The following is a 27,672-nucleotide window of genomic DNA, read 5'->3' on the forward strand; positions in this document are numbered from 1 at the left end:
TGGGGGTCAAATTGAGGATCCTCTTCCCGCCTACAGAGCACTACCATGAGCTTCATTCTCAGCCTGTGCTCACATCTCCTGCAAATAGAAATTGCATCAATAATTTATATCTGTTTTATAGTAATATTCAATGGGAAATGCCCCCTTTCTCCTATAAACTTTGAAAATTTTGTAATGGAGGTCCTTTGTGGTCCATTTACATTCTCCGACTCATGATTAACAAATAGCATGCATATCGTAAGAACAACCACAATGGGATAGGCGAGCGGAAGGACTTTATGGCTTCTTTTTTTAAATAACACACTTTGCTGAGTATTTAGAAGAAAAATTTGGGTTCATATAGCATAATGCAGCACCCCCTTTGCATTGTAAACACGATAGTACAATTCTTATTGTCCACTTTCAATGTATTATTTATAGCAACCAGGCTTAAGTACAGTACAAAGATGAGATTAGTTTTATACCAGTCAAGCTGTATTTTTAGATGACCAGGAGTAAGAGCGAGGTAGCATCTGCCTCAGTCAACTATGCCTACAGGAAGCTCACTCCATTAGACGCTACAAAGCAAGTGTGACTGGTTGGAAAAACTTCAATCGTGAAGACTTACAGGAAGAAAAACTGTAGAGGGTATAGGTTGGAGAAAGAATTCCTCAGAAACATGGGAGTAAGGAGAAGTGCAAACCTTTTGTTAAACTGTTATTTCTTTAATATATGATGACGCAGAAAGCTTGGTTAAAAACATACTCAGATTATTCACCCTCAGTTGTCCCAGTTCCCAATGAGAGTGACCCAGGAAGACTAGGCAGCAAGTGAGGGCCTGCATGAGCCTGTTCCTAGTGGTATAAACTGAAATTCATCTCACTAAACACCTGAGATGAAATCCAGCCCGAGAGCCATAGAGCACCTTCAAATGAAAGATGGTGCCACTGAAGCCGCCGTGTTTGCTTATCAGAGGAAAGGCAACCAATTAATAGCTTTATTACTAATACCATTACCCTGAGGGCTAAAATCAGGCTTATTTATTTATTTTAATTCAACATGCTGAATTCTACATAAACGCACAACAAGGCACAACTCGTATTACAAATGAATAACTTAATTAGAAAACATTGATTTGGCTCATTGACTGCTGCAAATCTTATTAAATATTAATAATAACATTTTGTATTTTTTATACTAGGCATGAAAGTTTTATGCACTCACTCCCCTACAGGAGCCTTAGATTTTATAACAATATCTTGGGCAGCTCAAAGCACAAATATAAATATTGCATTGGCTGTGTTGGTACAATATATGTATTATACACATGCCTATGAGTGGATATGTGTACATTTGCCCAGATGGGCATGAAGTTAGGAAAACTGACTGTCAGCAAGCAAGGAAAAAGCTTGAAGATTGTGAGTTTGTCTTTTACTTTAACCACCAAGGAGCTCTTGAAACAAGCACTGTATGAGACAGGTCAAAAGAATCCCTAGTCAGGAGAGTTTGTTTCTAAATTCTAAATAAACAAATCATAAGACACTGCTCTATCAGTGATGTAACTTTCCGTGTTAAAAATCCTCCCTGACAAAAGTTTGCACTGAAAGGGCTCAGTTGATAAAGTGCTCGTCCAAGGTGGCGACCTGAATGTGGCTCCCTAGCATCCATGTCAGTGGTACATCTGAGGCCACGTGTCTGAAGTCCCAGCTCTGGGGAGATGAATTCCTTGGAATTCACAGTAGTGACACAGCCTAGGCAACTGGGGAGCTACAGGTTCAATGAGAAACCTTGTTTCAAAAAATAAGGAGGGAGAGTCGTGGAGGAAAACGCCAGGCATTGGCTCCATAGGTGTATCCGTATGCATGCAAACACCGCTGCCACACACAGTTACAGAGTTTTTACAAAAAGACAGAATTCCGATTTTTTCCCACCCTATGTGCCCAGAAAATCAACGAAGTTCACTAGCCCATGGGATAGTCCTTAAAGTTTTGATAGTTTGCTTTATTTATTTATGTATCTATTTATTTGTTGCTGTGGGTTTAGTTTACATGTCTATATACAAGAGTCTCCCCAGTTTAGGGCTATTACCAGTTTAGATGGACAACACGGAGCCATTTGGGTCCCTCCAGGCTCTTATTGGGAAGCATAAACGTTTGGTGTTAACTGACTGCTGTGGGCAGCGAACCAGACACCGTTATTTGGAACGCTTTTCTATTATTTGGAAAATTATACTTAAAAACTTGTCAAGAGTCCAGCAGAACATCGTTACTTTGAACTTCTGCTGTGGCTGTGTCTCCTGAAGTCATTTGACAACAACCGAGAACCTAATTTGCTTACGTCCTTTCCCTCAGTCACTTCAGAGGTCAGACGGACAGCTCGGACCTCTCAGTTAAATATTGATTCCAAAACTGAGCACACTTCCTTAGGGACGCAATCATAGCAACCCAGACTCGACAACAAATCTCAAGCCTTACGCTTCCAGCCACACACTGCGGAACCTGACAATCCCCACCGCTAAAAGCTGAGCAGGACAAAGAGGAGAGCCATGTCGTCCTAAGAAAGCATTACTTATGATTAAAAAAAAAAAAACTTACAGTGTTTTCTAAAATGTGTAATCGAAAAGGCAACCCAGAAAAAAAAAATCTTTAAAATGTGAAAGAGAAGTTTTTGTGTAGTCAGTGTGGTAGTCTGCCTGAGGATGCCGCCATAGGCTGCTGTGGTTAAATGTTTAGTCACTAGAGAGTGGAATTCTTTGATACGGGTTAGAAGATATGGTCTTGCTGGAGTAGATGTGGCCCTTTAGGAGGAAGATGTGTCACTGGGGTGGGCTTTGAGTTTCTAAAGACCAGAGTGGGCACAGGTTCTCCATCTGTTTGGGGATTAAGACGTAGCTCCCAGCTACTGCTCCATCTTGCCGTGTGTGCCGCCATGCTGCCCACCATGATGATCATGGACTGACCCTCTGAAACTGTAAGCCAGCCCCAAAGACTATTTTCTTTGACACGAGTTGCTGCGGTCATGATATCTCTTCAGGGCAGTACAACAGTCACTATTGTATTAAAACAATTGATTTATCCTATGCTATTATAGCACACTTAAGGACACAAGTCCATGCGTCAGCGATGTGTTGGACTATTGCATCACTGCAGTCTGCCCCTTGTCTCTCCTCCACTCCTATGCAGCTTCAGTTCCTACAGGCCTCTAGAAAACACTCCTCTCTTTGCTCCCGAGGCTTCCTGCTGCTGTTAGTGCCCGGGTTTCTTCTATAGGCACTGGCTCTATACCTGATACAGGCAGCAATCAGAAGTCTTTGAACCACCCCCCTTAGTCAGGATTCCTTTCCCTCCTCTTCCATACCCTCCTGGCCCTCCAAATCCCCACTTCTGCTTATTTCTTTTCTGCTGTGATTCTAACATGGCCAGCGGAGCTCTCTCTCTTCTGAGGGCCCATATAGACAAGGTTAAGTAAAACAACTTTGCAGCACAGATCAAATATGTCACAGAGGAATTTAAGAAGAACGAGGAAACTAAAGAAAACAACCATCTCCAATCACAGGTATCAGAACGAGTGGAGACATTTCTCTTTCAATTTAGAGATGTGGGAAGTGCCACCTCCTTACTTCATTAAAGTATCATCTCCCTTTCTGCTGAGGAAAGGCAAGCACTTGGGTACTCAAAACAAAATACAATATAACATAAAAAGAAAAGCAACCATGCTTTGCCTAGGAGTTCAGCACTAGACCTGAGGGTGTGTGCCCTGTAAGTGACACATTTTGAATGGTGCTTGTGTCCCCAGCTCAACTTGACTGTGTGCAGGGTCTATACAACCACCTTTGGTCCTCCCAGGGAATAAATTAAATCTGCATCTTGTCTGTGTTGCCTGGAAGAGACTCTTAAATTATTTATAGAGCAATAGCAAGGGGAGGCACACTTCTCTGCAAGTTGGGGTTGTGGGAGGGGGCATATTCTGCCTCCTGCCTCCTCCAGGCCATTGTGTTAGTAAGTCCAGTGATGTCTGGAGAAAATAACAAGACCAGAGGCAAGTAAGATGTATGAACTCAAAAGAGACAGTAAATCACTTTTTTTCTTGCTTAGAGACTACACTCAGCCCTACTCAACTGCACTGAATTCTGGTTTTGTCTAGGATAGGGCAGATGGAAGACAGCTACCAGCTGGAGAAGAATGGGTTGATAACAGGTTAGGAAACACGGATCTCAGGTTGAAGCTTTAGAACAAAACTGCAACATTTGAGAATTTGTAAGTGTGTGATGGATGGACTAATGGGTAATGCCGGTTTCTGGGTTTGGTTTGTTCATCCATTCAGTAATGTTAGCAGCTTTATGGGGAAAGTCACAAGGCATGACTGGGCTCTGCATAGAGCCGGGGTGAACTCCTGAAGTCTTGCTAGTTATTTATTGGTATTTTGGAAATCATGGAAGCATAGAGATGCATAAAGAGCCTCAGAGGTATTGCTACTTGGAAATGTCTTTCTTAAAGAATGAACTTTCTGTTCCCGATGGCCAAATTACTTTAACAGAGTGAAAAACAAAACAAAAACTTCCATGTAAAAACACTATTTAACCAAATCACGAGATATGCGATGCATTTACATCTTGGCATGTAAATTATCTCAATGACAGACATGTGATTTTCTTAGAGTACCATCAGTTGACACAGAGCAAAACTACAGTATGCAGGAACGATACAATCCAACACTGAAGAAAGATGGAAGATTCTGAAGAGTGCCTAGGTCTTCATTTTTCCCTAAAATGAGGTCTTCGAAAACATTTTGTCAAAATTGGCTAAACAAAATGAATTCCAGTTACTATTTGCATATGTATGCATGTGTATAAGGTTCACATGTCTTTTGGTGATGTGTGTTATCCCATGTGTGTGGGTATCTGTGTATGTTAACATATATAGGCTGGATGTGCACATATATGTACATAGTTTGGAGGTTCGTGTTAGGTGTCTTCTTTTGTTGAAGGAGGCTGCAGGAACTGTGGCACGTTGCCAGCAAAATGCTGGCTACCAAGAAGCCATGCTTAACTCTGTTCTTTTGTGTTCAAAATTACTTTTTAAGCTTTCTCAGGTTTTAAGTGGATTTTAGTTAGCCACATTGACGCCAATTTGTAGTAGCAGGCCGCTAGTTTGTTCCCAGCTGCTTAGCCCTGAAATAATCACACAGAAGCTATATTATTTAAATTACTGCTTGTCCCATTAGCTCTAGCTTCTGATTGGCTAACTCTTACATATTAATTTAACCCATTTCTATTCATCTTTGTATCGCCACATGGCTGTGGTTTACTGGTTAAAGTTCTGTCTGGCTCCAGTGGGGCGTACATGGCTTCTCTCCGACTCCACCTTCTTCCTCTGAGCATTCAGTTTAGTTTTCCCTGCCTACCTCTATTCCCTATAGCTCTTCTATAGGCCCAACAGAGTTTCTTTATTAACCAATGATATTCATAGCATATAGAGGGCAATCCCACATCATTCCTTGATTGTACTTTATCTAGCAAGCCACTTTCCCATGCATAAATTCACAAATTTCATTTTACAATGAATATGAAAAGTCATCTCTGTTTCAATTTCCAAGGAATATTAGTAAGTCTAACCCCACTGGATGAATAGTAGATTAAATCATTATATGTACATGGACTTTCTCTCAAAACTTCCAGACCTTTCCTAGACCTTATGAAATGCCTCCGATATCCAGGTCAGAAATTAGTTTATTATGTGGTTTTACTATAAAAAAAAACATTAAGGGATGGAAAATGGAAAGATTTCGAATTCTGCATAGATGTAGTAGGTTCATTTGTTCTAATAATAGAACATGCCACTTTATATGTATGGTAAGGACCAATTAGTTCTCTAGATTTTAAAAAGCACCAAATTTGGGGTTATATCTAGCATTGAAGCTAGTACCAAATGTAGTCGATTGGGTGGGAACTCAGTTGGTGAAGTGTTTGCCCAGAATGTTTGAGGCCCTGACTTTAATTTCTGTCACTATATAAATCAGAAGTGCTGGGTCACACAGGTCATCTTGGCACTTGGGAAGTTAGGCAGGAGGGTCAGAAATTCAAGGTCACTATGTAGCAGGTTGGAAACCAGTCAGGTGTATGTGTGAATGTCTCAAAAAAAATCAGTAAATATGAAGACCCTCATATTTTTCTAGTAGTAGTCTCAATCCATTTCTTCTTACAGTGTTTAGACTTGTCATTGAAGACTATATACAAACAGAAAAAAAACCACATGATAAATTTACTTACCTCCATACTTTGAACAAAACAAACTGTCAGAACCTGCTCATCGGTATAGGAAGTAGAGGGCCAGGACAATGGATGCAGACAACAATGAGGAAAGTTGTAGTATTCTAACAGACTGTAGTTCGTAAGGACAAGTTCAGTGTTACTCCTCTCATCTGTCTTCTGCATTGTGACCCCCCAACCTCCATAAAGGGGAACACCCCGCTTCTCTGTCTGCTGAGTCTGCTGGGCACTGTAACTGCTCTGACAAATAGAACAGAGTGGCCCAATACTTCACCGTTTCCATGCTAAACCTGTTACTGGTTTGGTGGTTTCTTTCTCCTCATGAAAATGTGCTTTTGGTATGCTCTCTCTTAGAAACAAGCCCCAAGCTGTAAGAGGTACTCTGTTCCAATCTCAGTGTAGTTAACCAATTCTCAGCTTCCAGTGTGCTAAACGAGGCATCTTCTATATCTAGATTATTCAAGAGCTACGGGTGACCTCAGTAAACATGCGAGTCCAGGTGTTTGAGAGAGCTTATGGGGAAATGCTCATCTGAACCTGCATTGCCTATTAACACCTGCGAGTTCGTAATGAATTGTTTGAAAGCCACCAGGGCTTGGGAAGCTAAGAGGAAGGATTGCCTTGCTGCAAGTTCAAGGCTATAGTGAGCTATATAGTAAGACTCTGCTCATCCCCTGACCCATCACTCAAAAAAAAAAAAAAGAGAGAGAGAGAGAGAAAGAGAGAGAGAGGAAATAAAGGAAGAAAGGAAGGAAGGAAGGAAGGAAGGAAGGAAGGAAGAAAGGAAGGAAGGAAGGAAGGAAGGAAGGAAGAAAGAAAGAAAGAAAGAAAGAAAGAGAAAGAAAGAAAGCTAATACCTTGGGAATAATGTGATAACTAGAAAAAGATAACTGAACTTGGCTTTGTCAGGAGGAAAATAAGAAAGACGGATGACTTAGACAGTTCCAGATATATTTTCAGATTGAATGGTTGAGAAATTTGAGGCGAAACTTTAGATGCAATATTGTTTTGTAAGAGAGTAAAAAAGATGGGTCAGTGGGTTTAAGAAGTGAATAAATATTTGAAATAACAGATACTGTAGAAATGCAGGGAGAGCTCGGCGAAAGGTCACAGGCATGCTTGAGGGAGGGCGGTGCTGAGGCTGTGTTACAAATTTGAAGAATACCATCTGCGCAGGGCTGGGATTTCCCCATCTGTGCTCAGCTGCACAGATCAGGAGAGAGAGCAGCGGACCTGGTTAGATCTTCAACTATGGCTCAAGGAAGAGGGCGAGAGAGTGAGGGAGCTATGGATTCAGGCGGGAGGTGGTTGAAGTAGTGCCCAGGACTTTAGCCTGTGTGGGAACAGAAAAGCCAAGTGCAAAGAAATGAAAAAAAAAAAACAATGAAGATGCCCAGATCTGAGGTTACTAAGATCATCTCTATGAGAGAAGAAATGGAAGAGGCAGTGGAGCGTGGCTGTGATCCAGTCATGGAGCGTTATTGGATTCCTTGATGTAAAGTGACGTACTGTAATGATATTACCACTAGTTAAGAGTTATGCAAATCTTAAATTTAAAGACTAACCTAAACACTAACCTAAACACTAACTTAAAGAAAGAACAGTTAATTTTTTCACTTATAAGAACTTCATAAAGTCCCTGGTTGGGAAAATGATGCCCATGAAAAATAAAATTAAGGTTTTATTAATTAATTATTATTATTAATCATTATTATCATATTTACTCAAGGGTGTGCTGAAGGCTGGAGTAACATTCACTAGGCCCAACAGCATGCAGTTATTTCCATATCTGTAATCAGAGCAACATAAAGAGGGAAGAGATCATTTGAGCTTGTGGTCCCAGAGAGAGTCTATATTGGCATGAAGGGAAGGTGGGTCTGGGTAGGGAGGCATGGCAGCAGGTGACAGAAGCAGGAAACTGAGAAATCACATTTTCAACCACAAACAGGAAATAGAGAGAGAGAGATTGGAAGTGGGGTAAGGCCATAAACTCTTAATGTCCACCTCCAGTGATGTAGTTCCTCCAGCAAAGTTACATCACCCCCTCAAATCATCCCCTGGGGACCAAATGTTCAAATACCTGAGCCTGTGGGGATCTTGTCTTCTACCACACAGGACATTTGCTTTCCTGAAACCAAGATTTAAACACCTAACCACTTCCTCCAACCCTGGATCTTGTTTATCATAAGAAAATTTCACTTTATTCTTTTTTCCTCGGTATAGACTGTTAGCTGATGCCTTAGCCAACTTAACATCCTTAAAGGTCTTGAGTGGTAGATTCAAAGAGTATTTCACCATACTTTCATGTGTGGTTTGAAGCATAATGGTTGGGCTAGAAAATATGTGACTGATTACTTGTGACGAGACACATCCTCCTTTCCCTGTGCCAGAACATTCCAAGACCGAAGGAAATAGGCTGAAGTCAGCAGCACTCAGCACTGTGCAGACACGGTTCCAGGCCAGATGTATGGAATGAAATGATCCTTGTAAGAGGAGAACAGCCATTCTCTAGCTCCTCACTGGAGTAATGGAGGCTTTGTTCAGCCCACACGAACATTTCCACTCCTGGGTAAAAGTCCCAAGGCCAGTCACCTACCACTCTGGAAGATTCATCTTTGAAAATCACGTTAACTATATCAGTCACTTAAAAATATTATCTAACTTCATCATTTCATCTAGCCATGTAACTAATGTGTTAGAACCCAGGACTCAGACTGACTTGCTCTTACATGTTATCTTTTTTTTTTTTTAATTTTTCTACCAGTTCAGTTTCTAAATAACTGTCTCCATTCTTCTTTCTGTTTCATTTTGCTTTAGGATAATAATAAAAAAAATGAGTGAATTAACACAACAAAAAGAAAAGGTAACTACGAATATGAATAAAAACATAATCCCAAGAGGATTTCAAACTCGTGGGTTTGAAATAAGACAAAAGTTTTTATCAGTGAGGCAAAGCAAGCCCGAGGGTTTGGAGCTGTTACTTTGTATACTAAACTATATGACTATTTTTTCCACTTGTGCAATAAAAACTGATTGAGAATGGCTTAGGAGTGGCTATGAGGGTAATAAAGAGCTTTGTGACTCACTCTCTGAATTGTAATATTGACTTGAAAGGTTTCATTAAAATTAGAAGCCTTTTAGCTTGTTCTGTTTCTATTAAATAGAAACACATTAGTGTATTTTATTTCGGGGAAATTATAAAAGAAGAATACGTAATAACTGGCGTAGAAATATTGGGTTATATTTTTGAGAGGATGAAAAAAATGCACACTATAAAAAAAAATCTTCACGCCACTTGAACTCTTCTGCTGCATTCTTTAACCGGGTAGCTTCAGTGAAGGTCCCAGGAGGCCTTTCAGGCAGTAAGCTGGTCACTAAACCTCTTCCTCCCCTGCTCCCCTTGAATACAGTAGGAAGAAGCTGATGTTTCCTGCTGAGAACAGTTGAAAAGTGAGGCACATGGTGGTGGTGGATTCTACTTAATGGCCATTCTGTTTAGTGAATGAAAATTATCTAACAGGAAAAATAATTGTCCTCATTTTCAGTTCCAAGGGCACTTATTAAAATGGATTTTTAAAATGAATATGCAAAGATACAGCAAATTAAGCTCACTATATCAAAACAACAACACACTCTAAGATATTGAAAATACCCACTATTCTTTTATAGAAGAAGAAACAACTATATTGTGGATATATATTTTTTCATTACTTCTGGCTGATAAAATTTGAAGACAAGAAAGGATTTTTAAATCCCCAAAGCTTCCCCTAAGGGGAAAATATTCAGGCAGTGCACAGGAGACCAAAGCTGATCTGTGCTAGCCTGAATGTCCGTGCCTTCCCCCAAACCATGAAGATCTAATACCCACAGTGATGGTATATGAAGATGCAATTTTGAGAGGCAATAAGGCTTATACGAGGTCACGTGACTATGGTCACCATGATGGGGTTCACAGTTTTATAAAAAGAAATACAAGGACTAGATACATGGCTCAGTGGGTAAATGTTCAAGCCTTATATTTAATCCCCCAAGCCTACATGGTAGAGGGAGAGAACAAACCCCACAAAATTTTCCTTTGAACTCCACATGGGTGTGTACACATACCACTAAATATAATAATGATAATTCAAGGAAAATTACAAACACTAACGAGATGGTTCAGAAGGTAACAGTGCTTACCACGTCAGCATGACGATAGTACACCCAACATTTGGACTCATAGATCCAAACACTTCCTCTGTTCCACACAAATTCCTGCACTACCTTGGTCTAAGCTTCTGAGGGTCCTGTGGGGTGGATCGGTCACCAAGGTGATGGTGTCAGCAAGTGGGGCCTTGGGAAAATGATTGAGTCCTGAGTATGGAGTCCTCACAAATGGGATTATAATTCCAATAAATGAGACCCAATATAACTTCTTTGCTACTCTAACCATCTGAAGACGCAGCTAGAAGGTACTATTTATGAGCCAGAAAGCAGGCCTTGGAGATAAAGAATCTGTCTTGATATTTGATTCTCCAGACTCCAAACTATAGAGATAACATCCCATTGTTTATTTACTGCCCAATCAACGAAGTCTTATTAGAGCAGCCCCACTGGTTAAGACTCTTATCGTTCTTCAACATAGCCTTCTCTCCTTACTGCTTTCTTGCTTAAAGAGAAATTGCCCTATTGGTGGATGGCATGTGCCCTCTCAGTTCTCTGGACACATTCTCCTTCAGCTTCATCCACACTGCTATTTACCCAGCTTTGATTCCAAGTCCACTCCTGCCGCCATCACTCTTTGCCTTTTGTCCTTCCTTCTCTTCATGCTGTTAAATCATAATGCTAATTCCTCCTTACTTGCCCTGGCTTAGGAGGCACGGGAAATAAAGGTTGTGTTTTTATCATAACTGAATTCATGACTTGGACTACCAGGCCTTTCCAGACTTACCAGAAATGATTTTCCTAATAAAAGTTAACTCCGTACAAACCTATGAACTCATCTCATTCTAGTAAGAGTATTAAGATTATCCTTAATTAGCATAGTTATTATGAACTGACCCCACTCTGAGTGAACTTTGAACTTTTCTTTTGGCTTACTACCCAGTGAATTTCTTCACTGATGTATGTCCTCTGGCCTAGTGGCTTAACAAAACTGACTTTGAACTATTTCCAAGTTCTGGTCATAGTATTTTTGTTGTTGTTCTTTGATAATTGTGAAACCTCTAAACTCTAATAAAATTAGTCACTCTCCTTCTTTGGTCTTCACTCTGAGCAGTTGGAAAAGGCTGAAGGAACCCAGCATGATCTCACATATCATGGTCACACGAACACCTGCTCAACTAGGCGGGTGAGTTGGTGCCTGTACTAAAACAGCTGTCTCACATTCCATGACGACTGCCATTTGTTCAGTTACCAAGTCACGGGCATATCTCTCTAACTTCAGCATAAAAACATTTGATCCTGCTGCATAGTCACTACTGCTGAGGATTGTGCATCCTTTCCTTGACTTTCAATGATTCCTTCTCCACGTCCTCCAAACTCCCCTTTACTCTTTCCCTGCCTCCCTCTCTTCCCTTTTTCCTTTCTTCCTATCCCTACTTCTTAAGGTCTCATCCTTGCATGTTCTTCTCATCTTGTTCTTTGCTCATTGTTCACAGCCATTACTGGAGCGATTCAGAAAGCTTCCGAGACTAATTGTCCTAGAGCCTGCTTTGGAATTCTTCACTTAAAATTTCAGCTGTCCATTAGGCATGCCTGCTCCTCAATTTTCTGAAAGTGGGTGGGAAAGGGGGTCACCATGGAACCTGCACAGGGAAGGTGATGGGCGTTCTAGTCAGCAGGGCCAGTCCGAAAGCATGGAGTGTGAGACGTGAGGGAACAGGGAAGCATGGCAGACATGGGGCCTGCCAGGACATTTGTGAAATCTTTGCTTTTCACATGGAAAAGTTCATGACTGACCCAGTAACAATTCTGCCAAAGAGCATGGATCGTTCTGAATGCCAAAGCAGTAATCTAGGCAAAGGGGAAGACTAAAAGTTTCACTACGTGATTTTTTTCTAACCTTTAGAAAAAAAAATGACATCAAAAGCTTTTCACATTGCAAATAAAAGGTAAATATCACGCTGACTCTAAGACTTAGTTTCAACTGAATATAACATTTGAATTTTCCTAAATATGATTATCACATTATAACCGCCTGCAATCCATGTTGGTGGTTAAACCATCATGGATCTGAATTAATGCTAGGGCTTTAGGCCAATCCAGTGCCTAGAGCTTTGAGTTTCTCTTAGCTCATAGGCAGTGCACAGTTGTAGCTTCCAGAATCTGTCTGTGACCTCCTGTCAACTTCCACTCCAAGTTCAGTGCCTATAATAGCACACAGATCTGCCTTCAGTTTTTCTCTGCTGTTTTTCATTCCTACATGAAAGATGAGGTATTACTGATCAACCCTTCCTAAGAATATATAGATATCTTCTGTGTATTCACAGACATATTTCATGTACATTCCAAATCAGAAGACAGACACACTCTGATGAAGAAACTGGAGCTCATCTGAACAATTTTTAATAGAATAATATTTAAGAGTCATCCCATCAATGACTTAGCCAGCCTATAGCTTTTTATAAATTAACTTTAAAGAAAAATAATCCTTTACTATATGTTTTCTGAGAAGATTGCATTTTCCAGTCCAGGACTGGGGACTGCACGCAGGCATTGCATATGTTAGCCAACACACTACCACTGAGCTACGCCCTCCCTCCGCTCTCAATTTCACTTTTTAGTTTGAGTCAAGAAATCACTAGGTTGCCCAAGTTGGCCCTAGACTTTCTACAACCTAGGCAGAAACTAGGCCTTGAACTTGAAATGTTCCTGTCTTCACCTCTCAAGTAGCAGGATTGTAGGTTTCGGTCATTGATACAAATTAGAATTGTTTCTTTTTATAGAATTAAAGTAAAATTGGGACTATAACTTATTTCCTTGTGATTATGAATGTTTCAACTGAGAATAAAGTTGCATTGCATTGTATTGTTTTCATGGAAATATTTTTTGATTTGAAAATATGAAGGCAGAAACTCTTGGCCTTACATGGTATATTGATCTCAAAACTCTTTTCCTATTATTAAGTGTCTGCCACTGACTGGGAGGGTCATGTACCCTCTTTTTAATCTGGATTCACCCTAATTGCACAATAGCATCAATAGCACAGAGGAAGTGATATTGAATGACTTTTGAGATTTTATATATATGTGTATATATATATATATATATATCCAACTAGCTTCTGTTAATTCTCCAAAGTGCTTATCTGGGGTAATCCAACCAGGTGCCGAATAAGCAGTCTGAAACTGTCACACTAAAAAAATCCATGTACAGGCATTCTGATTGACAGCCCAGCTGAGTTTCAGCTGACGACCAGCATCTGCTGCCAGCCAGGTGAGTGAGCCAAATTGGATCTACACCCCACAGAGCCTTCAGATCCCGGCAGCCCAGCCAACATCTGACTGCAGCTGCCTGAGGGACCCTTGGCGACAACTGCTCAGTCAACTCCTTCTTGAATTCCTGATCTACAAAATTGTGAGAAAAATAAGGGTGCATTCAAGCTGCTTGTCTTGGTGGTGATTTGTCACATGGCTAGTAGCTAGAACATATGCATATTAGAGCCTTTACATTCCTAATGTCCTCTATGTGCTGCCATTTGATCTAACAGCCTGCAAACAGCATATTAGTATAATATAATTAACATAATATTCAATATCAATATAATATTAATGTAATGCATGTTTATTAATGATATAAGATTATAATAATATATTATGTTTTTATATATTATATTGAAAATATTGAATTTGTATTGAAAATATTGAAAAAATACAATATTTTCAAAGAGGTGTACTGACCCAGGTTGAAATCATATATTAATTTGAAGAGCTAGTTTCAGCTCTGTCTCAGCGCCCAGAGAACCTCATTTTTAACTACTGTGAAAAGCTGGATACAATTTGAAAGGAGAAAAAGGAAAGAAAAGGTTGACTCTGCTAATTCTTTTTATTATAACTATTGTTTTAAGAAGATCATTTCTAATTATATAATAGTTAGGGAGTCAAGGACCTTAGCCGAACTTCGAGCCTATTAATTATCTTCCATCTTCATCTTGCGATCTTAAGGCTTTGAGAGCAATTTTTATCTGTCTTGATCAAAATTTCCAGGACAAATTAGAATTTTCAAGAAATGAACTTTAAACATTTTTTCTTTGAAATAAAACCTTTTTATGGTAAAAAAAAAAAAGGCAGGGTCCCATCCTTGCAAGCTAGGATGTAAGGTAAGAAGTAATTAGGTAAGCAGGAGGGTGATGTTGTGCAGAGTTTTAAAGTCACTAGGGCTGAGTCTGCTACTCAACAGCCCTAAAACCCACTCACAAATGAGAAATAGTCTATGCATACATAGTCTGTCTTTTACAAAATAATACAAACATATTTATTACATCAAATGTAATATTACAGTTAGAGGTTGCCTCCCACCTCCCACTTTCTTTACCACAACTTAAACAAACTATTGCCCAATAAGACAGTTTATTCTTAGAAGAAGTAGCTAGTCAGTCAATTATAGTAGTTGAGTTTTAGCCAATCCTTGGTTGCTAAATGATCAGCCTATAAGGCGAATAGTGCGCTGGAGTCAATCAAATTATTTCTCAGAGTCACCTTTTTTTAAAAATAAATATCACCTTCCCAGGTTATTGGGTAGGGTTCTTTGAACTTGGTTCAAATTGAACTTCTGTAAACTCTGCTTGTCTGAAGCTTTTCTTTCTAAGAGTTTCATCATGTAAAATTTATCAATTAAAAGTGATTTTCCCCTAGAAAACAAAGAAACAGTATCTTCTTTCTCCAAAACTTTTTATAATTTCTTGTCTGTGCTGCTTTCTCTCTCTCTCTCTCTCTCTCTCTCTCTCTCTCTCTCTCTCTCTCTCTCTGTCATCTCGGTTCATTTATCTGTTTGTAGCTTACTACACTACTCTGTCACTCGTCAGAGTCCATTCTATTCTGTCCCGGCTGTCTCTGTTATCTCTCTCTCTCTGTCGTCTCTCTTTCTGTCATTTCTGCTTTTGTCTCTCTCTTTATCTCTGTCATTTCTGTCTTTGACTCTATCTCTGTCATCTTTATCTTTCTCTCTATCTCTGTCCTGCCTGCCTGCCTGTCTCTTTCTCACCTTCCCCACCACTCTGCCACTTTCTTCAGAGTCTCTTCTATGTTTGAAAATATTATGATTATTAGCCTATAGTATAAGCTTATAACGTCTGTCTCGTGCAGTGCTGAGAACCAAACTCTTTCCTGACTCAAGTGTTAGGAATGCTCTCTACCAACTAAGCTCCAGGTCCAGCCTGTAGTTAACCTTTTTAAAAATTTATTTTATTTTATGTTCATGAATGCTTTGTCTGTATTCATGTCTGCCTGTATGTATACCATATATCTGCCTGGTGTCCAGGGGTGTCAGAGGAGGACATTGGAGCCCCTGGAACTGGAGCTAAAGGATGATTTTGAACTGAGTCCTCCGTAAGAGCAACAAGTGCTTTATATCACTGAGCCATCTGTCTACCCCCAGGCTGTATTTTTGATATTTTTTATTCCTTGTTAATGAGTCATAAATTTCTCCTACATAACTTTAATTGGGCAAAATGCTTTGAACTACTTAGGTTAGGCACTCTTACTGGCTTGGGGGTATCTATGGGTCCCATAGAGCCTTTTAGGAAGTCTGTGAAATCTAAATTATTTTCATAAGAACATTAAGATGTAATTGTCCATTTTCATTTCATCTTTTCATGAAGGAACTGTGGAGTCTTCTACAGACTATGCATTTAAGATGTTGCAATAGGTCAAATACAGAAGTATACATGAGTATCCAGTTATCCATGATGAAAAAATGGTTTGAGAAAATGTTAGACAACGAGCTGAGGAGATGGCTCATAGGCAAAATGCTTGCTACGTAAGCATGAAGACAGATTCCAGACATATACAGTGTATAAAAAACCAGGTATGGTAGTGCAAGCTTGGAATCCCAGCTCTGAGAGGTAGAGACAGGACGATCCCAGGGTTACTAGTTAGTTAGTTTAGAGACCCTGCCTCAAAATACGAAGTGGAAAGTGGTTGAAGAAGACCCCTAGTGTTGAGATTTGACTTCCAGAGGTGCACGCAGAGGCACATACTTGCACATAGATATGCACACATATGCATAGAACAAGCACATGCGTGCACACGCACAAATGAAAATGCAAGACGTTTCCAATATTTTCTCTACAATAAAAACACACAGCTATTTTACTGGGGCTGGAGAGTTGGGTCAGTGGTTAAGACCATTTGTCACTCTTGCACAAGACATGTTTCATTTTCAGCACCTAGATGGTGGCTCACAGCCATCCTAAATTCCAGTTCCAAAGGATCTGACACACTTTTCTCATCTCTGTGAACACTAGGAAGGCACATGGTGTACATACATACAGGCAAGTAAAACACTCAAACATGCACGAAAATTAAAATTTTAGCTATTTAATAAAATCATTAGTAATATATGCTTTTCACTAAAATATGCAATTGATTTAACATACATTATGTATTAATACACATTTAACATTTCATTGGTATTAATATCTAAGGTAAATATTGGTAGGCTTAATGTATATAGACAACTACTTTGAGATTCTCAACATCTTTTAAAAACTGTAAAGGTGCTGAGAGAAAAATATTTGAGAACTTACGGTTGGGAACTGAACTGGAGAAATAAACACTATCGCATTAAGTACAATATTCATACTGGACACGAGTAGATCCTTTTAGGCAATCTAAAACCTTAGGCTCCCAGGTCTGTGTTTTGTTCTCAGTTTCAACGATTCTAGAAAGAATCAGAGAACATTGTGGAATAATGTATGACATTCCTGAGCTCCTGGATAGGCTCCTTCAGTCAGACTTTGGCTGGCATAAAAACGTTTCTGTGTATATCTATGTGCTCATAATATGTACTCAGTGGCAACTGAGTGGAAAGGATCTTCCTAAATGGGACATCATTTGTTGAGCACGTAGGTTACCTTAAATATATATGTCTTTCATCCCATCCTAGCACAGCACTGGATGGGTGTGGCTATTGACTGTTTCCTTATCTACTCAACAATGTAAATCATATGACAAATGGCCAGGTCCCTCTGTTTCAGCGGCCTACTCCATTTCACCTCTCACCTTTAATCAGCCAAACAAGAATGTTGTTACTTTTGACTAACAAGTTCTGGAAATGGATTCTAACCAGAGTAATAAAACTTAACCATCCTGACAGCCTGAATCTGCAGCCAAGCTGTGGTCTGATCAGTAAAATTTAGGGAAATGTGAAATTTATTTGTCATTGCTTAGTGAATTGCTCTCAGGTCTCTACAATTATATTTTGAGCTAAACAACAAATAAATGTAGCAGAAATGGGGGAAACATTGAGAATTGTAATAATGAGACTTTTGAAGAAAGCTCAGTTCTCTGAAAGCCAGCCTGCCAGAGAAGAATACAATGTACTTATCGTCTGTTATTGAAGCACTTGTGAGCACAAAACAACTATACAAAAGAGATCACTCTGTCCTCTCCCAACATCAAATTATACCTGGATACGCCATGCTTTATCAAGGCATGGGAGACAAAATTACATTTCTCCTTCCTTTCTAGCTCTCTGGATCTCCTAAATGTGTTAAAAGGATAGTGCTACCTAATTGTCCCCCTGAAAAGTAGAGGCTGTAACTCCCACGCACGTTTAAGAAAGTGTGCTTATTTAACAAGCATTTTCTGATCAAGGACTGTGTGCCCACATTTGATAATTGATGATGTGGAGAGAGAATTTAACAGATAATATTCTCTTGGAGTAGGTAAATTGGCATTTCCTGCAATCTTGGGTATTTATAAGTAATAGAAAGGAAAGCAGTGGGTGTAGAAGAGGTCAGATTGAGTCAAGGTGATCCAGTATTCTTCCAGGAACACCCAGTGCGGTCTGCAAAGTGAAGCCTGGTGTTCTGAGATCACCTGGACTGCTGTGTTCTACCTGGGTCCTCTAGCGTATGCTGGAGACTGCCAACTTCCTCTAGGCAGAGAGCTGGGGTGCTCACTGGGTGTAGCCAGCTTGTCTCCCTTCTCTAAGAGATTAGCATCCTGTGCTCCTTGCTGTCTGTGTCTCGACAGCTGGTTTCCTTTACTCCCCCAGTTTTTTAGTTGTCCACGTCAGGAGTACATGTACAGTACTCAAGATGGAAGTGGAAGACCAGAAAAATCACACTTCGTCTGTTTGAAGATGAATGATCTCACAGCAATATTGTAACCCATGCTAATACAGTAGTGTAATATTACAATAGATGCTCATGAGAATGATACATTTATGGAAGGGCCGCTGATAAATTCAAAGGATTGATCATTTGAGGTGGACATGTATGTGGGCAAAGGGCCGTCCTCAATGGGGAGAACAGGATTATAGTATTGACCTGGCATTTAAGTAAGATGCTAGCAAACACACAATATCAAAATAAAAATAGTTTATAATCGGAAGACTATTTTCATTAATGATCTTATCAAATGACTTGAGCAATTTGAACAGAAAATATTGCTTTTTATTTTTATTCAAAATGGAAGTTATTCTTCCTCCAAATTACAAGTTTTTAAATCTTTAAGTACTAATTACAGATATTTCCTTGGGGTAACGACATATCCAGATGGTTAAAATCGACTTTAACAAATACCATAGTCTGGTGACTTGTGATGGAGTCTGGTTTTAGTGCTGGTCAGTCTGTTTTTTTCCAAAGTATAACATTTGAATTCTTTTGTTTTTTAGTTAGGAAAACAATTCAATCTGGTATAAAATAATGGGAATTATACCCTTGTAACAGGGTTGGTTTGTGGTATGGTTCATGGAAGAAGTAAGAGAATTAGTAGTTCAATGTCATCCTGGCTGTATTGTGAGCTCAAGGCTAGCCTGAGATATAGGTGACTGAGTCTCAAAGCCACCACACACACACACACACACACACACACACACACAATCACAAACATGCACACATGTACAGAGGGAGAGAGAGAGAAAGAGAGAGAGACATGCCAATCAGTCAATCAGTTGTCACTGAAATATAGCTTCTATTTCTTCTTCTTCCTAATAAAATTCTTTGGAAAGATTAATTAATAAGATAACACTAATAGCATCCACCAAAGAATAATAATGAATTCATTGTTTTCCTTGCTAACATAATTCTTAGACACTATTTCTCTAAACACCTCTTGCTCATCTTTTCTACCTTTTGTTTCTTTTGATATTTGCTGATTCGGTGGGCCTTAGAATCCTGCCTTCTACATCATAGGCAACCATGAGACACTAAGTTGGAATGGTTGTAGAATCTGTTGGGTGTTAGCTCCGAAGCAAACTTCCAAGGATCTTATGACTCCCTGAAACAGATTTGGGAAATTCTATCATGTTTATTTAAAATCATAACTTGATTTTAAATTAACCATCTTGTTTATCCTTCTTTCTGATAGGATTGTTTTAGAAGAATCAATGGGAAAACCTTTCTTTGTATATGTCAAGAATATGCTCTATCATATGTCTGGTCGTTAAAACTTTCAAGGTCACAATCAGTATAGGATTTATGTGCCAGTCACAATGACAGGTTTATATCTTTCTATACTTTGCCAGCTTTTGGTGACAGCATTCTGTTGTCATCTGAGCCCCTGTGCTCAGCTCCCACACCAGTGCCGGGGCACTGCGATGAGCAGGCTGGGCATCACTGTTGTGTGTACACATGTCAGCTGCAGGAAGCCCATCTTAGGTGACAGCCATGTCACTTTGCTTCCACATCCTCTTTTACACCTGATCACACTTGCAGATGGGAAAGCCAACGTTTCAAGGCAGGAGGAAGTGACCGGGGAAATAGGTGCCAAATGGACATGTTGATGTGCAGAAGGGGACAGTGGACCCTCCATCTGAGTGCCACGAGAGCTGGTGAAGCTGGTGCCCTCTGTGCAGACTCCTGTTGTGATGAGAACCCAATCGCATAAAGTGGTATCAGTTCAGAAACCAAAAGAAGGGCAGGTGGGTCTACCCTAATGGGTATGCAGAGATGAGGTTTCCCAGTAGGGAAGGTGGATTTTCACTGACTCTGTCTGGCGGGCAGAGTTATCACCGTGTGGGGGTGTGAAATCCCTCACCCAGGCTGGATAGAAGAACTTTGCCTCTCGTTTTCCTCACCTCATCTGGAACTCAACTTCTGTCCACTCACATAGGGCTAAATCCTTATATGATTAAACCATTCAGGGGATTAGGAGAGGTGAGAAAATGGTGGGGGCTTGGACAACAGAGTGTTCTGCATTCAGATGTCTTAATGCTTATATACAAATCCTTCTAAGTTCTTTCAGAGAAAGGTAGGTGAGGATGGATCTTTGAACTGGGAATTTAGTTTGAGCGAAAGTCTTCAGGTTTGTTGTGCAGAAAGAAAGATAAGGGGAAGGAATTAAATTCATTTAGTCTTTGTTTGAGATAATGCCAGTAAAGTTGGTTCCTGTGTGTGTCAGCTGTTACTTTTGGAACCTATGTCCCTTTTGATGAGTTCACGTGCCAAGAAGAGGCTGTGTGGACTCATGTGCATTTGAATTGTGTTTGAATAGAGTCAAAGTCTTATCTATAGCCGTTAACTCACTAATGCTATTAGACAGCTTTCTGGAGAAAAGGCTATTAGGAGAGTGACGTGAAGATACTTCATAACCTCTGGTTTCTGGGCACCTCATATGCCTAATGCCATTGCTGAATCAGCCAGACTTTACCACACTTTACAACTTGGGGCCAGCGACACCTACAACAGGAACTTGTTCCTAAACTATTCATGGTTGGAGCAAGTGCTGAATAAAACTAAAGGAAAGGCGGGAGGTTACTCAGCAAGTAAAGACCCTCGCCATCAGGACTCATGGTCTGAGTTCTATCCCTGAACCCCACATTGTGGAAGGAGAGAGATGACTCTCACAAATTGTACTCTGAGCACTAGGGCACACGAATACATACACACACACACACACAACCACACACACACACACAGAGACACACACAAATGTGTTTTAAATGAGGCATCTAGAGCCTTTTTTAAACCTCCCTTGTCCAGTTCTTCCTCTCATCCCGACACAGTGCACTCCTCCTTGTTCTCTAGAGAGATCTGTCATTCCTATTTAGGAGTTTATGACTTAGCATTTGCATTAGTGAGGAGGAGGCCTATTATAAGTCGGCTATCAAATGAAAGTTGAGTTAATAGGAAAGCAATTCCAAAAGATGGGACCTTAGAGTCAAGCTGAAGAAAGTGTCTGAGGAAGGGATTCCAAAAGTTTCTGTTGGACCACCCTTTCTACACCACCCCCTCCCCAGTTTCTTGTGCACAGAAGTCTTGTTCCCACATTGGGATCTTCATTCAGGTGGGCATTCTTCATTCCCTGGGTTGCTAGATTCCATTTCCTCTTTCTAAAGATTTTCCCCATTTTCTCACTGATGGAGGGGGAGGCTGCAACTCTGGCTGCATTAAGTTTGGCTGTCTGCCTGTCTCGGGAGACTGACACAGCCAGATGCTTGCTCTCATTATGTCTGGATCCAAAGAAAACGCATGACACCTAAGCCCCACAGTGAAAGACTTGTTGATGTATTTGATCAAGATTTCATTTCAGTTCATGCTGTTGTCCTGTTCTTTTTATTCTTTCTGGGGTTTGTTTTTGTTTGTTTGTTTGTTTTTTGAGTCAGGGTCTCAAGTACTTTGGTCTCACACTAGCTATGTAACTGGCTAGAAAGATTATATATATATATACACATGCACAAAAGAATGTATATAGTAATTAAGTCATATTAGATCACTTAAAGATGATTTTAAAATATAAAGAAGAATATAAATAGATTATTGGCAAATACCATCTTTCTTGCCTTTTTGAGACTAGGTCTCATGTAGCTTAGGTTGGCCTTAAACTTGCTGTGGAGCTGAGGTTGAACTTGAATTTTGGATTCTTCCTCTGACTCCTAAGTGTTGGAATTATACATGTATAATAATATGTCCTAATGTGTGTGTGAATTCATTTTTCACTGAGGGAACTGAGGATTCATATCCAGTGATAAGAATTAACACAGAAGAATTCTGCAACCTGTTTTCTACTTCCTTCAGTGAAAACATTTTACAAAACAGGTCACACTCAGAATTCTGATGTTTACCCTGGATCAAATCCACACATTCCTTGAATTCTTCCACTCTATAAAGACCCTTAATTTCCTCATGCCACAATCTCCGCTGTCTAGAGATGATTGGAGAGACTGAGGAAATAAAATTTAAGTTTTTTCAATTCAATAGATTGACAAAGGTAACAATAGAAATGAATATATTCTTTTGACGTTCTCTCTCTATAATCCTTTAGAATGACTCAAACTTGTATTAAGGTTAAATAAGCATCTCACCCCTTGTTCTGAAAGGGAAGAGATCGCCAAAATCCTACAAAATTAGGAAACCCTTCCATGGGCTGGGGAAGAGCTCTTGCCAATGTTCACCTTTTGCTACAAGTGAATGCAAACTGCATTAATAAGACATCTGCCTTCATCCTACTCACAAATTAAAGTCAAATTTTCCACAGAGCATCTCTGACCCAAAGAATATTCCTAATCTGTAGCAGATTTTAAATTTCAAACATCACTCTTTCTAAAAGCAGAGCCCAGAGTGAGTAGCTCGACATCCAAGGCTCTGTTAATACATTTCAAGGCTAAGATTCAGATAAGGGAAAGAAGCCAGTGTGAACACTAGGCATTCCGAATAGCTTTGCTCCCAAAGTCAAGAGCATTCAAACTTATTCAGGACTACACATTTTTATTGCAATAAAGAGGCAGCGAACAAATCAAATAGGAAAGCTTTTTACCTAAAATGTACTTGTTTAAAAGGGCAATTTCACATTTAAAAAATAAAGAAATGAAATTTCCTTGGAAGGATTTAATTTGAGCTGATATGCACAATATAGCAAGGAACTGTAATCTCCAGTTATTGGATGAACTTGTCTACCTTGAGGGTAAAGAGAAAGAAGAAAGACAGGAGGGAAAGAGAAGTCATTCTGTATGCATGCTCTGATGATGTCCTGTATGTTAAAAATAAAATGCTTACAAGATTCACCAGTTGTCATTTTAATATGGTCAGCTCAGTTGTGAGTGTGTTAAATCCTATATCTTGAAGCCCACAGCTAAGGCTGTAAAATCCGTCTGCCCCTTGGAGGCCCTGCAGAGCTTAATCCAAACCAAGGCTAAGCCTCATCTCAAACCAAATGAATGAGCAGCTCTGGGCCCCATTGGCTCCGTGGAACTGTGAGAGGCCGAGGATGCTTTAAAATGAGCATTCTGCTGTACACATCACTGCTGACCTGCACACAGAACCCTCTGACACCCAGACGCTTGCTGTTAGGAGTCAGGTTGTCACAAAGCCTCTGAGGACAGAAAGCTGCTCTTTCTTGCTGAAGTGTAAAGCTGCATTCTTATATGTGTCTGTACTTTAAAACATGCAAATTTTTACCAAGAGGGGCTGGTGGCAGAGTGAAAGCTTGCTGCCCTTCACGGGTGCCTCACAGGGTTACTACTGACCCTTGCATGCATTTGAATTTGCTTCCCCAGAACCTTTCATGTATTCCTACAAATAAGTAGGTCAGATGATATCATCAACTACTCTGTAGACTGATTAAGAAACATGGTAGAACTGAAACAGCGATGTAAAATTGTCTCTGTCAAGATTACAATATCGGCTGTTTTGCACCTAATATATGACTCTTCTCGCTTTTGTCTTTATGCATATAAGATTCATGCTATACTTTATGTATGTATTATATACGTCACGCACACTATATATATATATATATAACACATATATTGGCTGGAGTAGTGGCTTGGTGGGTAAAGAATTTGCTGCACAAACATATGGGCCTGAGTTTGAATCCCAAGAACCAAGCATGACAGCATAGATCTATATAACTCCTGTGTTCCTGTGACAAGATGGAGACATGGGAATCTCTGGAAGGTTGTGGGCCAGCTAGTCTGGCATATGCAGAAGAACAGCTAAGAGACTGTATCTCAAACAAGGTAGAAACCAAAGGACAGAATCCCACTCTGATCTCTACCTGTACTACATAGCATGCGTACGCACTTACACTCACACACATAAACATGCATATACACCTTACACACTAGTGTTTCCCAGTGCTATTACTGACCTTCAAGTTTAACTTTTCCTTCCTAGAACACATTTCATACACACTAACACACATAAATTTTAAAATATATATTATAAAATGACTATACACACATAATGTATATAGTTCGTGTGTGTGTGTGTGTGTGTGTGTGTGTGTGTACATGCATACTGGAAATAAAAACATTAAACTACTATTTGACTTTCTTTAGAATGCCCTCTTCAAGGTTAATAATGGACTTGGCTACAGAAATTGTAAGTCAAGTACAGGTAATAAAAGAAATCATATCAGATCTATCTTTCTTTTTTAACCTTAGGCTAACAGGTATGGGGAAATTGCAAGAAGGAATTACAAACAGAAAATCCAAACCATGCAATTACTTGAAAGTGCTGAAATCTTATTTAAGCAACACGTACAATAGTTTGGTGCTGAAACTCAATTTTTACTCCAGGAAAACATAACTTTTCCTTAGACTGTTTTCTAATCTCATTTCCAGTGGAATCCGGGATTCATATACACTGGGCTCTGCTCGCAGGCGTGACCGTGAGGGTGTCTTTCTTCGCTGTGCTAAGTGGTAGAAAACTTCCATTAAGACCTGGACCACTCAGAGCCTCGCACAGTTTTGGCATTTTGCACTCAGCTCAAAGGCAATTAACTGCTTTTTCTTGCAATGTATGGATTCCTTCTACATTTTTATCCCCAGTGATAAAAACATCAAACGGAAGACAAGTTCTCGAAAAGAAAGTGACAGGAGAACGATCACATGCAAAGATTCTTCTGGGATTTGGGGAAAGTTATTTGCTTATCTGAATGATATTTGCCAAGATGAAAAGACACCAGCAGATTCCGTGAGCTCTCACTCACTGGGCAGCAGCTGTTGCTGTGTTGATACAGGGAACATCTGTGAGGGATTCTGGGCAGTAGGTGGAAAGACTCACTGTCAGCAAAAACAAAAAACAGTTGTAGAGGCAGCCAGACTCTGGGAAGCTTGAAGAAGCTGGGAAACTAACTAAGCTTGGATACTAAGAGATTCTCCTACATCCAATTAATTAGTCAGGAGAGCTCAGAGTTTCGGCAGAAAAGGAGGGAGTCGATTCTCCATGGTGAAGAGTTGCTCACATGTTGTGAAAAGGGACGCTTTTTTTGTTTGAACTCAGGTAGCATAGAGGGACCTGTTCACATCTCAAAAGCTTAATAGTAAAAGAGCGGCTGCAGCCCATCCTCCGGTGGGGGAAACTGAAGCACACCAAAGCACTTACCTAACTGCATTAACATTTTTGTTTGTTGAGGCCTGGTCTCTCTATGCAGAACAAGGTGGCCTTGAACTCACAGCTATTCTCCTGTCTCTGGTTTGCAAGTGTTAGCATAACAAGCTCACTTTACTGTATCAAAGACAAATTTGCTCATCTTTGAACCAAGTGTTTAGCTCACAATGAGTGCTTTTGTTGTTCCTTTTTACTAACAGAAATTGTACAAATTTATGATGTTTGTGATATTTTGTTTTACGCATTTCTTTTGAAACGCCTTAATTAACCTGCTTAACATATCCAGACAATACTGATACTGGGTTTTGTCTTCTGCTTTTAGAATCTCTCTTCAACACTTCTCCCCAAAATACTGTCTTCTTGAGAGAAGAGATAGTTCAGAAGTGACTGGTAGAGTCCAGCAAGGAGTCCTGGGATAGTTCTCTTCTGAGTGTATATTTATATAGGTATATGTGTGCATGTACATATATATATGTGTGTGTGTGTGTATGTGTATGCATATATATGAGTATGTGGCTGTATTATGCATGCATGTGTATTTGTGTACATATGTACATATTTACATATGTATGTGTCTGAGCACGTGTGCTAATATGCATATGTCTGTGTGCATATATGTATATAGACATATGTGTATACATATAACTAATATACATATGTATCTGCAAATGTATATATGTGTTTGCATGCATGTGTATATGGATATATAATATCAATGTGCATGTGTGTATGTGCATGAGTATATATGGTCTATATGTGTACATGTGTATATGTATGTATACATGCGTGTATTAGAAGATATATGTGCATGTGTATATAAGTGTGTATATGTGAGTTCATATGTGAATACATGTATGCATGCAACGTGTGTTTGAGTAGGTATGTGTGTGTAGGTGTGTGTGTGTGTGCGTGTGTTTGTACATGCTTGAGCTCTTTGTTTTGACTTGTTTCATTATTGTTTTTTTTTTAAGTCTGAGGAGTTTCCACAGATACCATCACAACATAAGCTTATTTGTAAATCAGCCCCCGTTTTCTTTTGAGCAATGTGCTGAATGCTAAGGACTGGAAGCTAAGATTGTGTGTTCTTTCTTCCTTTCAAAGACAGCTGATTTGCCTCGGAAAGCACTTAAAACATAGCTCTCATTTGTGATCCTCAGAGAGCAAGCCTGTGCTCTCCGAGACACTAGTTATTCAAGCAAGAAAATGGCCAAAGCTATTTTCCATCTGTGATGGCAAAAGCCATTCATCATTAGATAAAACATTTAAGCAGTAATTTAAATATTACAGGGTATGAAACTGCTTAGGCAGGGAACAGGAACCGGAATTAGAAGACCAGGCTTGTCCTTGAGCAAATAATTAAAACCTTGCTGTTTCTCACGCTTGTCTTTAAAAAAAAAAAAAATGGGATGAAAATTCTGGTCATTCAGCCATTTCACACGAAGCTCTGAGAACTAATGAATAGTCACAAGGCTTTGCTCAAACACAAGTTCTTGTGGCAGAGATAAGCTGCAAACAGCTAGAGCACTTGCCTGATTTTCCAGGACAATTCTGATTTAAAATCTTCTGTCCCTGTCCTGTGTCATAAATCAATCTTTCTTCCAGTATTTTCTGCTAACCCCAATCAAAAGCCCCTTTCTTGTGATCCTAAAACCCAGGTAAAAATGTCGAAAGTCAGACAAGGCCAAGAAAACTCAACAAAGAGTAAACAGGAAAGAAAGGCTTAGGTTTTCTTTAGTACTGAGCACAAGGCATATGCTAATTTGCTAGAGTGATTGACAGACATAGTGTAAGGGCCATTTGTCAAAGTCTCCCCTGGGCTTTTAACTTTTTGGATAGAACTGAACATAGTGATGGTATTGTAAAGGGCTGGGCTCCGTCTATAAAACCACCCTTCAGCGTCACCCGAGCACATGTGCCTAAGAAAGTCAACTTGTAAATTTTCTTCCCA

General features: G+C 39.7%; 1 protein-coding gene across 4 annotated transcripts in view; it reads right to left on the reverse strand.

The window, feature by feature from the left end:
- The window catches only part of Celf2 (CUGBP Elav-like family member 2), an 811,194-nt gene that overhangs the window by 447,524 nt on the left and 335,998 nt on the right, over nt 1–27,672 (reverse strand). The gene's annotated exons all lie outside the window — the stretch shown is intronic.

Source organism: Myodes glareolus, chromosome 14 (assembly GCF_982192425.1).
Source record: "Myodes glareolus chromosome 14, mMyoGla1.1, whole genome shotgun sequence".
Lineage (NCBI taxonomy): Eukaryota > Metazoa > Chordata > Mammalia > Rodentia > Cricetidae > Myodes > Myodes glareolus.